The sequence below is a fragment of the Varroa jacobsoni genome, unplaced genomic scaffold (assembly GCF_002532875.2).
Source record: "Varroa jacobsoni isolate VJ856 unplaced genomic scaffold, vjacob_1.0 scaffold_1251, whole genome shotgun sequence".
In the NCBI taxonomy this organism is placed as follows: Eukaryota; Metazoa; Arthropoda; class Arachnida; order Mesostigmata; family Varroidae; genus Varroa; species Varroa jacobsoni.
This window is the reverse complement of record NW_019214153.1, coordinates 117,901-131,645: the sequence shown is the minus strand read 5'-3', so window position 1 is coordinate 131,645 and position 13,745 is coordinate 117,901. Positions and strand designations below refer to the sequence as shown.

The window sequence follows — 13,745 nt, the reverse complement described above, 5'->3', positions numbered from 1 at the left end:
CCTCTTCTTCTATATTAAAAATTCATCATTATCGTAGAATTATTAGAAAACCATAATTAGATTAATAGTCGATCCAAGTTATCATTAGCATAAAGAAGTTCGTATGAGAAAAATCATCATCATTCTTCATTATCGTTATGACTGGTGTTCTTCCGTAGAAGTTATTTGCTTTATAGTTATTGGATATAGTATACAATATTGTGACAAGGGTAAAAGAACTTAAAAAGCTATTGAGCCTCTCGAATTAAACCAATCGGACGCCTCAACACATCCTTATCCTAGGTTCCACGGGCCACAATTCATTCCGATTTCAGTTCGACATGTTCAGTTATTTCTCTGATCGTAACATATATACGCTACACATACCGCGAGGACGTAACAGAATTTTCGTGCTCAATCCTATGTCGATGTTATCTAGGCGTGATGAGACGATATGTTCACCGATTTAATCATGCGTCGACCTTAGGTACCCACGCCGCTGACGACCGTCCGCTTGCATCAGGATCGTGTTAAAGCTTCGACCTTTTCCTATGTTTTTTTTTTTGTTCGTGTTTTGCAAAATAGATTATGGCGATGGAAAGCCCTAGACAAATCGATCAAAAAATGTTGTTCATACAATAATTAGCTATTTGAATATTTTGGCCCGAAATCGCTTGGCAAAGATCGTGGAGCTTAACCAGTATTCGGATGCCAAAGACCGAGGCCGATTCTGATTTTGAAACGTCGCAGAATAACTTGGTTGAATTACGAACGCCGCCAAAAGCCGAAAGCAGAGAAAGACACCAATCTAATCACTCGTTATGGTGATTTCTGTGACAGTCGATTACCATTAGAATTTCCATTTATAACGCAGAAGCATAATTGTATTCTCCCTACCTACCTACCTATCTATCTATCTATCTATCTAGAATGAACGAAAGGCTGTTGTACGTACAAAACGTTACTCCATTGTCCAGTCAGCTATAAACAAGAAAATCTAGCCGTCGCCCCGTTTAAGAACCGTATCAACATCTTCACGGTTATCAAATCGAACCTTTGTTTGCTATTGTATCAGCCACAGCGATAGACTAATTATAACTACAATATGCTTCGTGTTCGTAGTAGACAAAAGTATAAAAGCTCCTGTCATTTGTCCTTAGTGTAATATTAACCGACCACAACATTAACTTGCACAAAAAATATCACCCCGCTAGATTAGCTTGAATATCGTCGATAGTTTTTGTGACGTTTTGTTGCAGCGCAACAACAAAACTGACACCAAAGCCTATCGATCTCCTCCTCTATAGCGTCCTTCCATGCGCACCACATTCCACAGTTAAAATCAGCGGAGATAGGTAGAAGTCCAGATCACTGATTGGCACTTCTGCAGACGTCAGCTGCAGAAGCACTGCTAGAAACAGTAGGTACGGCACGACTATCGATAGCAAAAACAGGGCTAAGCCGCAGTAGCAGCTGTTGCTATTTTCACGACCCACCCTGCTCTGCACGCCGTTATATAGCTTCACATACACGCACGTGCATGTGCATGTTGTAAACTGGCAGACAAGCGAAGATATTCAGCCCACATAAATCAACTTCGCGTTCAAGAACGCTCCATAGGGCTCGTCCCGTCGTTAGTCAATTGGCCCATGTTAGTTCAGGCGACAAAGTAGCTGCTGAAGACGTGAGCGTTTTGTGTGTACACGCACGCGTGTACCCGTCTCTGACTCTGTATTCCTATGGTGTATTAATCGGCTAGCGCTGCAAGTGGCTATACGATAAAAGCATCGTCACTGTTCATTGCTTTGTCATTATTGTTGTTCTTAGACAATAGCACGAAAGCAACAATAACATTTGCACCATTGAAAATTTGTCATGATCCTGTGGAATTACAGCGAGAGAGAACTTGTAGCAATAACGATGTGCCGGGCCGTCGGACCAACTTCCAATATGCGTTTTTGACAGCCATGGACTGTTAATGTCGACGCTATTGTTATGATGCTGCTGAGGCCTCCAACCGCGTCCTGCTGGAACAACTATATTTGCTCTGTTGTTGCTTCCTGCTGCAGTAGCCTTTAGTAGAACGAAGTCGCCGTCCGTGTGAAGCCTGGTGTAGATGGAGGGAAGCGATGGCAGATCATCATTAGAAACGGAGTACATGACTGTGCTGTTGGTTATAACGTCTCTAAGAATGACTGAAGTACTGATAAAATCAGCGAATGGGTAAATTAAGTGATCCAGTGCTGAGTGGAGTATTGCATTGTTTATTCATCGTTGATTAGGTCTCGCCGCTTCTGTCGTCGTCAAAACAGCATCAAAACCTAAGCTTGAATACAAGAAATATTCCGTTCTTTAATTTCAGTGTCAGTTTGCCACCTGTTGATCTTTGCATCGTTCGCGTAATCAAGCAAATGCGGTGTCCAGGCGACTGAGCGTTTTCCGAGCGAACTAAATTGATCGGGGGTGCCGATTGAAAAGTTTTCAAGTGCTTGTGTAGATTTTTTCCGTTCATCATTGGTTAGTTAGTTAGTTAGTGCCAGATGTGTTTTATCTTTAGAGAATTTAAGCGTGCGCTTCTACAAACATAACAACGACAACTGATGTCCACAAATCGACCGGCTGTGCACGACCACTGCCGAATCGGCGGTATTGGCAGTAGCTGTTTTTTGAGCTAATAGTACCAAACGTCGTTGACTACGATGTTTCGCCTTCAATAATTCGGACGCTTCGAGTAGATACATGCGGTGCTGCAGATGTGAACATTTTTGTGAGCTTTCTATTCTGTTCTATACTTTTTCAATAGGTCAAACTACTACGCTTTACGTAGAATTAGTGGTAAATGAAAAACCTTTTTTTCTTCAATTCGGTTCCTGCACGACGTGGTATTTCGGCTTTCGTGTCAGGAGGTAGACTGATTACTTTGAATGGAGGAAAGGTAATACATTTGCATAGCAAAGAATGGATTTTATTGGCTTGCATCATTTTCATGGCCGCCCATAAAGACCTATCCGATACTTATCTGCCAGGGAAAAACGTCGTATCTTATTTTCTTTCTGTCCTAAATTATAGACAGACTTCAAGGCAGGTTTGACGGGTGACTCGGCCGGACGCCTTCCCACGCCGCCGTCACTAGTCTAGTCAATAGCTTGTCGAAGCTAGCTTGCGCTGAGACGTCGTAGAGTGTGGCTAATTTGCAGAAGAATTATCTACACAGAAATTTTGCAAAATACTTAATTTGGCTGTGAATATCAAATACGAAAATTAGCGCAGGATCGAAATGGGCATTCCATGCCACCCAGACGGTATCCTATCTATAAGCATTATGACAACAGCTCGCTCACCTATAATCACATTGCACTGAATGGGCAAAACAAGCAGTCAATGATCTTTTTTGATTAATTGTCCAAGGTTAGCGTCGGTGGTCGGATGATAGTATTGAATAATGGGTCCTCCTGTGAGGAAAGTTTTCTGCTGTTAACGTAGCCGATTTTCCCAAGGCTGCAAAAACTGTTTACGATATGTCCTAATCTTGTACTATGTTGAACGCAATATAATAAGTAAGAGATGAATGAGCGAATAAAATTCCCCGGTAACGTAATCTGTAAACAGTATGCGAAACGACCCTATATTGTTATGTAGCATTGTGTTGATGCAACTTTTAAACATTTCATCATTATTCGACACTTCACTTCAATATGATTGAGTAGCATAGGTACACGAACGACTAATCGTATGCAGTGTCAATAATCTGAGCCCTCCGCCTCCCCCGAGAGGCGCCACTCGTTCATCTATAGGAAGTTCGATTGGTACGAAACGGGAAATGCTTGTCTTATGATGCATAGTACAGTCTTTCTTTGACTGGGAAACTCGACTCACTTGTATTAATAGTGCTTTTCTTTCTGTTACACAGATTCTGTAGCTTCATCGAGCCAGAGTTGAATGAAGGACTGACCTACTGACTGGCTAACGGCCATTGTGCTTTAGCGTGTGTTCCGTGTGCATGCCGATGGCGGAAAAGTCCATACCTGTTTACTTTGATCTGAATGTTGCCTTTACATTGGTAAGAACGTTGCTAAACGGTAAATCGGACACATATTAGAATACCAAATGTCTAAAAGCTGAATGTCAGTCGGGTCCATTGTAAGACCATGAAAAATCAAATATTGTAAAGTGTCTCACACGACATGCTTGGCGCAGAGTCGTCCTAAAGTCTACGATGTGATTTTCAGATGCTTGTAAGCGATGGCTGCCGTCTGACCTAAGACATTTGAGGTACCAACAACTCTTCTACTATGAGAGAACTACATGTTGTTGTGCAGATCGACTACGTAGACCACTTTGTGCTTCGAGGCACAAAATCTGTGAGAATACAATGGCTATTGTGCTAAGCGCATTCATGTAGAAGCTGTGTTCACAAGACTCACTCTGCTACGAAGATCAATTGGCGGCAAGAAGCCGAACAAAATTTCCAGTCGTTTGCTTGAGAATTAGGAAAACCTACCTAAACTCCAACGTAACTTCCTACGTGCTTCTAGACGTGTGTAAAGTATGATAGTATGTACAACGGTCAGGCCGAGAACAGCGCCGTATTCTTCTACTTCAGTTACCTGATCGTTTGCTGATTAAATCAAAACAAGGTTCCTTGTGTCACTCTGTCCTACATGCGCGGTGGCCAATTTGTTCCATGCCATTTAAAGCCGTATACAATCCGTCTCCGAACATTCCGTTCACAAGCAAAACGTTTTTATGTCAGCATGTGACTACATCGGCACAATACATAATCTGCAATACTGCCAATTAGATTATTTATCTTGTCTATGCCAGCTATAGCTATTGTTTATTTTCATATGAATAATTGACAATCGCCAGTGCTCGGATAAGTGTGAGGGACTCAGAAGTTTCACAGATTTCCCTACGACTGCTGCTCCTGCTCCTACAAGGCTACTTACGCCTGTATAGGCTGGATATATAATACGTAACGAACGTGCATCAGCGATCTTAGTCAGATGTCGAATATGGCTATCCCTTTGTTTTTCTTTGGCCTGCCTTTTGTCAGTCAAACGATAAGATCCCGAATCATACTAGTTAGGAGACGCCACTGGATGAGATGAATCACTGTCTAGTAGTTATGGGTCACAATTACGGCAGTGATCATGTCCTTGCCAGATCATGTAGTACTATTATTCATAAGCAGAATAAATACCCGGGTCAGAATAGGCGTTCGTGAAACGGGATCGCTTGTGCAAAATGGACAATAGTTTTTAGGTAATGGAGATGATAACAATCCTACCACAGCGCAGCAATGCTCTGCTGATTTGACAGGGCGGATCTAGTTGATGAAATACGAATGGTCGATATGGCTGAAACTTTTGATGTAGTCGTGAGAATGGCATCTGAACTGAAACAACTATTATACGGTTTCGTATATAGAGACGTCAGGAATAGGGTAACAGCAGATCTTAGATGCGGGCTGGTTTACAGATCTTTTAGTTACAGAGCCTTTTGAAACTATTCGATCTTACGGGGAGGCTTCGGATAGTATGACTCTGTCGTGGCTGGCAATTAAACCCAGCCCCCATTACTAAATCTACGTTGGGTCGGTCAAGTCCAAACCTTAAAAATAGTTGTGCATATATTTCTTAAGCTGAAGTTTATAGCGTTTCCTATATTTTTGCTATTGTTAATATATCATTAAAAGAAACACCGAAAGAATAGATTACGAAGATATTTTACTGCTGCAAGTTAGCCAGCTGTAGGCACGCCGTTACATGGCTCCATGTCGTGCACCGCCAATAAGATTGATAATGTCGTCAACAGATTTGATGCTTACACATTTAGCCAAACCTTCCTACTTACCACTATTGTATAGTACGCGAAAACGCTCGCATTCCCAATTAGCTTCACATTGTTATCGGACGCTACGGTTATTACATTTGTGTATTGATATGAGTGGTTACAAATAAATATAAATTGGCTACTATTCTGTTATTGCAGATCGTTTATTAGAAAGTCCTTCGCTGGACAAGACAGCGGTACCAAAGAATCGCCATGGTCAAACGTTCATCAGCTAATTCTCTTGCATCTCTATTTTGTTTGAACTGTATTAACTGAAGCTGGCAATAGGTCTTTTTACCAAACTAAATAGCAGGGGTATATAAATGCACCTCTATAGACTTGGAATCAATCGTGTAGAATAGACTTTGTCAAACTGATTATAACCGTTGTCTCGTGCCATACCATGTGACCAAAATTTAACGATTACAGCCGTGTTCCATTGCTCTAGCAACAAGCCTTAAGTACTTCCTAAAACTGAGCATACAGAAAAGTCAAATAATTAGTAGATGAATTATAATTTTGTGATTCTTCGGCAATCTTTATAACTAACAATAATAAGTTCATCAATACCTGATAGCATAAATGTTCCAAATTTTACTTCCGGTACCGCCCTTAGGCATTCCCTCAGACGGCCAACTCCCAGCCCATAAAACGTAGTGCGTTTGTCTAAATTCGAACGTAAATGGTACATCACAGCCCAAGACGATCTAGGGTGACACTGTCGTCTGCTAGTAGTGTTTTGTTCTATAAAGCATACTCGTTACTTAGGAATTTCTCCTTATGGCATGCGGACAAAGGACACAAACAGTAGGAGGATATGGAATAGGTTTTTTTAACTTTTTCATTTTTAGTAATGCTTTGAAGGAGAGTAGACACGTCTCTTTCTCAACTCAAAACAAGACTTCATACGTGATCACGCTTCTTAGCATGATTGTGGTTTTTGTTTAAGTTCGCGAGGCTAGCTAAGTTAGTTGAATTAACTGTTTGTTGTTGTGTAGTTACCTCACAACGACAACTTTATTCTATGGCAAAGGTTTGTGAACGTTCAAGGGACTCATAGTTGATATTCGAGTTTGTTATTTGGTCGAACGCAACTTATAAAAATCACCCGTATCGCAGTTGCCAAGTAAGGCTCAACGGTAAATTCGTAGCTGCCTCGTACATACTAATCAACGTGTACTGAGATAAGCGCAGATAGTATTAATGCAAAGCAAAACAACACCATAAGACTTTCGATCTTCTTTCAAGCTAATAACTTCAGCGTAGGAAGAAATTACTCCGCCCAGTGTTACTTACAGGCTCGCTAATCGACATAAGTAGGTAGTGCGAGATAACGCGTAACTGATTAAGCGAACTTCAACTTTACCCCGTGGGTATAAAGGTGAATCGGATAACAGTAATTTCTTTATGCGAATTTATCTTTGTATACGTAAACTTACAGCGGCAGTATAAATGAATATAAAATGATACAGGTACAACTTACATAACAACAACTATAATGATAGATTTAGCGTATAAAAATGAAAAATACGTATCTCATTTTTCCATCATGTTGCGCCGATTCCGCGCAAAAGAACCCACAGCTGCCCCTGATCTCCTCCACAATATAACCGAGGTGAAGTAATTAAATACGCTGTCTATTCTATTTGTTTGGCCTCATCTGTTTGTCTGGTTTGCTGAAAGTGTCTTCGCCCAGTCTTCTCACCTGTTGTGCAAAATTCTGACCCGTGTAAAACCTTGCTCTGTGAATAATTTGTATCTGGCTGATACTTTAAGACTGCTGGTTCATTAAAACACACAGGAGAGAAAGGAAGGCTTTTGAAATTTTTTTTTTGTCGACCTAAGGACCCGCCTTAATGCGAATTCTACTCCTACTTCTGCTACACCTCGCGAACCTCATTTGCTCCCCAAAGCAACCGCACCAGAAAACTACGACAGTAGCGAACATTTTTTTCTTTTACTTATAGTCGCGGTACGACTACTAGCGCGCATTCAATGGATCACCCGAAAATTGCATTTACTTAGTAATTTTACCGCAGTGGGCAATTTTGATTTCAGTTACGGGTGCTGGCTTATCTATCAACAGACGACCACTTTTTAAAGTGATCTTATGAAAATTTCAACTATGCTAGTGAGGTGGTCAAGCGACAAAGCGTGGCGTACCTTCGTTTTTCCTCTAATTTCAATTTAAGTGAATTGGCATGGTGCATGTAGTACTATGGCAGATGCGAACATCTTTCTCGTAGATGCGAAAAAGATACTTTTTGTGTGTATTCCTGCGGACTTTTTAATCGCAGCTGAGTACCTCGGCTAGTTAGGTAACAACTAACAGTAGCTTATGACTACGAGTAACAGTCATAAAGCATAAGAAACGCTGCGGTTGATTCTCAGGATTGCGTTTCATCTTCATGATGCCTTGCAAGGTATTAGAGTAGGTATAATGATATTTAGTTTATACTGGTTAGTACATAATACGTTTGCTTAATATATGAAAAATGTGCAGCTGTTTTAATCTAGTTTTGAACAAGGTTCAGCTAATAGAGCAAAGGAAAAACTCTCGTTTAGGCCTAGAAAAATGTAGCTATTGCAAAAAGAATGCTTACTTTAAAAGCACGTTTGGACATTGATTAGAGCACTTACATAATTATTATTCATTTTTACCCATACCGCACATCGTCGCGAAAGAGCGAAGCTTATAATGAGGAGAATTCTTCTGAAATGTCTACTTTTCATACACCTGCAGAAAGCCAGATATTTGTTCGAACGCAAAATATAATATTAACTCAATTAAGTAGCCGGTAATTTTTTGCAGTGAAATACAGTCTAGATGAATAGACAGGGAACAAAATGTTGGTTAAGTTTTTTTTTTCCACCATTAGAGTCATGGTGATACAGATTTCCGCACGAAGCGCATCATTATCCGATCTTAGGGCAAAATACAAATTAGGCAAATATTTCACTTGACAAGTAGTTCTTAACCGACAAATGAGCCCGAGCTGAATAATCCAGCGATTCAGACCCACAATTGAAAACCCTCTAAAGTATCTACAAATCAGCGTCGTATGTGGACACTAGCATGCATTCATTGCTTGCAACTGATCGGTGTATCAATAAAAATATGAATTATTACCTCGTTGGGCGCTGTCATTGTGCTGCATGTTGCTCTCCCCTATAATATCTATGAATAGATATCTTTATCCATGGCAGAGTGATAACAAATTTAGCATCCAAAGAGGCTTTCGTGAAGGATATATTCAATCTAAGTTAACATATGGTACTTTCACAGAATAGGCTTAGGCACATCACTTGCGGGCAGGCACGTCCGATCTGAATTCACATTGCAAGTAGATATAAGGGTAAAAATTGATTTTCTGTCTTCGGTGGTGTATAGCGATATGTAGTGATTTAAGATTTTCAACGTATGTGGAAAAAAAAAAACGAATTTGCCGTTTTCTCATGATAATGGCCATCACTGTGAAAAAAAAATACTCATACAGGCGCGATGCTCATAAATAAACTAAAACCCAAACTTCATTTAACCATGTATAGCGATTACAGACGCTGGCAACGTTTCTCATTGAAATCGTATTATACTAGTACGGAAGACTTCATTACTTTCGTTGACCAGTTTTGGATTTCATGACAGGTGTCGCTAAAGCGTAGCCATACATGGCACTGGACGCAGTGCCTTGTAGCGTGGTCATCATCTTCATTCGTCCGGATCATCGAGAGAGCAAGCAAGATGACTTCGTTAAAAATAATGCGTTCATTGTTGTCCATAAAACCGCCTAGATGCCTATTGATTATACGAAGTTGGCATGCCATTTCTAGTAGCATAGGATACAGGGTGCTGCGGACGAAAGGTGCAAATAGAAACATATGAATAGTTTAACCGAAATATACAGTACTCTACAAAAGTGAGAGAAGAATATTCAATTCGAATCGACAGCCGTAGTAATCGAAGATGGTTGCGTTCAATTCCCATCACTATTTAGAAAATAGCCAAAATCGACTTCTAGATCCGTCAAACGAAGTGAAACGGCAAAAAAATATAATCTGCCACGAATATTTAATATGAGCAGAAAAATGTACCGCTAAAACCTGAGTGTTTTTTTTTAATCATTCCCACAGAAACCATTGCTAAACGATATCTGTAACTGCGTAGCTAACAACAGATAGCAGCAAACATCCAGGTCTGGCAGGGTGTCTTAGAATGGCCCTGCAACGTCGCGGGATTTTAGAAGCGCAGAATTCACTGAGGGTACAACGAATATATAAAGAATAATACAGGGTATAACGTAAGTATAGATATACACACACACACACACACACACAGAAACGTAGACATCCAGTTTGACGTGAGTGGGAAGACTTTTTCTGACAAAATTTGAACATTCCCTGTCATACCTCAGTCGTGTGTGGTCAGGCGGTTTCCGACGGCTTTCCTTTCCGGCAACGATGAATGTGAAACCATTGTTGTAGCAATAAATACGAGCGGACTGTAGCTGGCAGAACCAAGATTCGGCAGAAATGCGCACCATCGATGATTTCTAGCGATATAAAGCCACCTGTTCTTTAACATAACGATCGTGTGCGATATACAATGATACTAGAATAGCGCATACCTACTTAATGACAAATTAGGGGTACGGAACGGGTCTGCTGCTTCTAGGGTCTTGTTCGCTTTGAGCTAGCTTAAATTACCGTTAAATCCTTATCAGTCATCTTCTGTGGTGTCCATTTAATCGTTTCGGTACCGATCCTATTCACTACAGCTAAACGGAGCTAATTGGCTAACTGGCCCAAAGAAACAAAAGTAATCATTTACACAGATCCCCAACCCAAAGAAACTGCAAAGGGACGTAAACACTCTGGTAACTAAGAGAGAAATTGTTATGATTTTTGGACGATTGTACCATGTACCCTAACTGTTACTTAGATTTCTCTGGATTTCTTTCTGTCACCGGAGAGGAGTAACAGATATGTTTGAATTATCAGAAGCTACATAGAAGTCATAGGTACGATCCCTGGATGTAAAAGGCTACGCACCACGGCTGGTAAGAGTGTGAAATATACCATACTTTAACCACTTTTCCCTTGGACGTCATATCTCTTCACTTTGTATTTTCCACTACGTTGACCAGTATTGCTCTTCGAAAAGAAGATAGATTAGATTTGGGTACAACAGTAAAACTTAAGAGTCGAATTTTTCATAGACTGCCAACATATATTATGTGCAGAAGTTTTTCTGTAAGATCTAAAAACTTCGCGTCGGTGCCGCTTCAACGGCCACCACCACGGCCATGGCGTGGTGGGGACCGATTTCGAATGCCTTACGAGTAGAAAGCGTAATGATATTACTCTTTCTGGCCAAACATAACTGCTAAAATTAATTGGGAAAATAATTAAGCAGTCAAATAGTTGTAAAAATTAGTGATTTTACCCTGAAGTTTGCACAAAGGGCTTCTCGGTTGATACCGCGCACAAAAATGACTGATGCTCGCCGGCCAAGCGGTTCAGCAAAATTTAAATTGCAATGTAAAAAAGTGCTTAGAAGATAAGCGAAACCAGGCGAAGAAAAAAACTGGGTAGAACACACGGGACTCGTTTGTTGACCTGCCTCCAGGTATTGAACATTTTTTTCTAAGTAAAACATTTTGTAGCTTTGCTAATAGTCATTGCTATAGTAGAATATAAGTAAGCGAAACGCATGGAAGGGGGAATCATCGCAGTAAAGTACTTGATATTTTAATCAGAAAATAATCAAAGTAATTACCCTATGAATAAACAAATGTTTCAAGCTTTTACGTTAGGCGTTACTGTTTTTAAGCATTGCTTCGGAACGCTGATTCCCAACATAAAATGAAGTGTCTACGCCCGGTTTCAAATTTTGACCATCTCAGTTATTCCTCAACCCACTGGACAAACGCGTTACGGCAGTACAGTTACGGTGACAAAGTTATTAGTTTGTTCCCATTTTGCAACGATAAGGCAACATTAGATATGTAAGTAAGCTATGGGAAATATATAAATGATAAAAAAAAAAAGCTTCTAGCAATCAAGGGCCCAAGCTGCACTATGCTGGACGTTTCTGTTGTTACATTTTGTATACTAGTAGTAAGACCAATAGCGTAGCGAAAGCTACACTTCGGTGATGTCTTCTCTAAACAACGATCGATGAAGATTTTGTCGAACGAAATAACCTTCGAGCGACATCTGAATGGCTTGTGTAACCTTCTTTGATTCATTTTTGCGTATCCGGCAAATGAAGCCTCAGCCAGAATACTGGCACTTAAGGATCACGCTGAACTTACACTTCGTCTGAAACGCTAAATTTTCAATTTGGCAACAATATTCGTTAAGAAGGCGAGCAAACAACGTAAGAGAAAAACACGTCCACGCCGCCTGCAACAATGACAACGGTGTGCGTAATACGGTAATGTGGAGCAGATTCTTGAAGACGTCGTGCTAATCACCCGAAAAGCATACGCATAAAAGCCATATGCGAACCCCCTTTGTTTATGACCGGACTGGATACCCATGGCCGACGCTTAGATGTTATTCGAAGACTCCCGTTCGCTGTGTGCTGAAAAAAGTGCGGAATAAGCTCATCCCTAGCTGATCCCATGCATGTGAACATCTGTACGGGACCGGCAAACGAGGAAAGATGGTTAAGATCTACCAGACTACGGTGCTTTTGGTTGACCTAGCTATTCGAATGCGATGTTCGCCTGTATAATATATCATGACCCGAACGCGCGCGTTATTCAACCAGCCCTCTACATGCCCTTGTGGACAAGCCAGGAACAAGAGTCCTGCGATGCCAGCTCCGGTTTTTTGTACAGTGAAGAGAATTGCAGTCGGAATTGTGCTCAAAAATGGCTAGCATATCTGTATAAAGATGAAAGCAAACGTTTAACCTTGCTGTTTGTTTTGATAGAATAATTTTTCGACGACCGAAAGCTGGACTGAAATCTGAATAGTGCTGACTTGCCATGACGGGTCAACAGTCAGATACAAATGTAACAGTGAAAGACTTGCAGATAAGAACATGCGAGGAAAAGGGTGTGTCGAAAACGTAACAGTACTTCAACACAACTTGTTAAATAGTTGACATTCACATATGGTACTAGTAACGTAGTATTCTTATACACATTTCTTATCCTCGTACAAAAATCCTGAATAGCCATCTTCCAGTCCAAATCTAAGAAGCTCGGCTATCTTGTTTTTACACATATTTACATGTTCACGGAATGATATGATATTATGAAGTTTACGTCTGCATGGGGTCAAAAGGAGATTTAGAAGAACTCTCGTTGTCTCTTTACATCATTGCATTGAATATGATTTGCGCCTGGTCTACTTACATGTCTCTCGCTGGCTAAATGCATTTTTAGTAGAAACGTTAGGATTTCGCTTGAAAAAAATACAAGCTACGTAGAAAGTGTTGAGTACAGTCTTTTCTTTTTATAAAGTAACTAAGTCTTTGGTCGGAAGCTAACTTACGTCGCATCTCAATGGACGAAATAGTGCCCGAATATATCCATAGGTAAAAATAATACTGCTTATGCCCACCCTTGTACATACTTTCACCGGCCATAAATTTAGAAACTGAAAAAAAAATATGAACGAGATCGATTTTCTCACGAACCTCCTCGTGTGAGGTATGTTTATTATTGAACACGCCTAGGGAACATATGTAGCATGGGCATCATCTAGATGTTAGGTTTAAGCCTAGGTTTCATTTGTCTAGTCGTAGATGGTACAGTTTCTACCTGAATCAATATGCACCACCTCTTGTCTGCGCCCAATTTTCACAATGAGGCGTCGGCCCCACAAACACGTGCTGCCAAATTTAGCTGATAGCATCGAGTACTTCTCAAGTTTCACTGATGCCTTCATGCATATATATTATATCTCGAATATCGTTG

General features: G+C 40.5%; 1 long non-coding RNA gene across 1 annotated transcript; it reads left to right on the top strand.

Moving 5' to 3' along the window:
- Positions 1-6,766: 6,766 nt before the first annotated feature.
- Positions 6,767-9,914, top strand: LOC147752445 (uncharacterized). The gene is made up of 2 exons (XR_015314045.1): positions 6,767-6,847; positions 9,461-9,914. It is a non-coding gene; the product is annotated as an uncharacterized LOC147752445 (long non-coding RNA).
- The last annotated feature ends 3,831 nt before the right edge of the window (positions 9,915-13,745 follow it).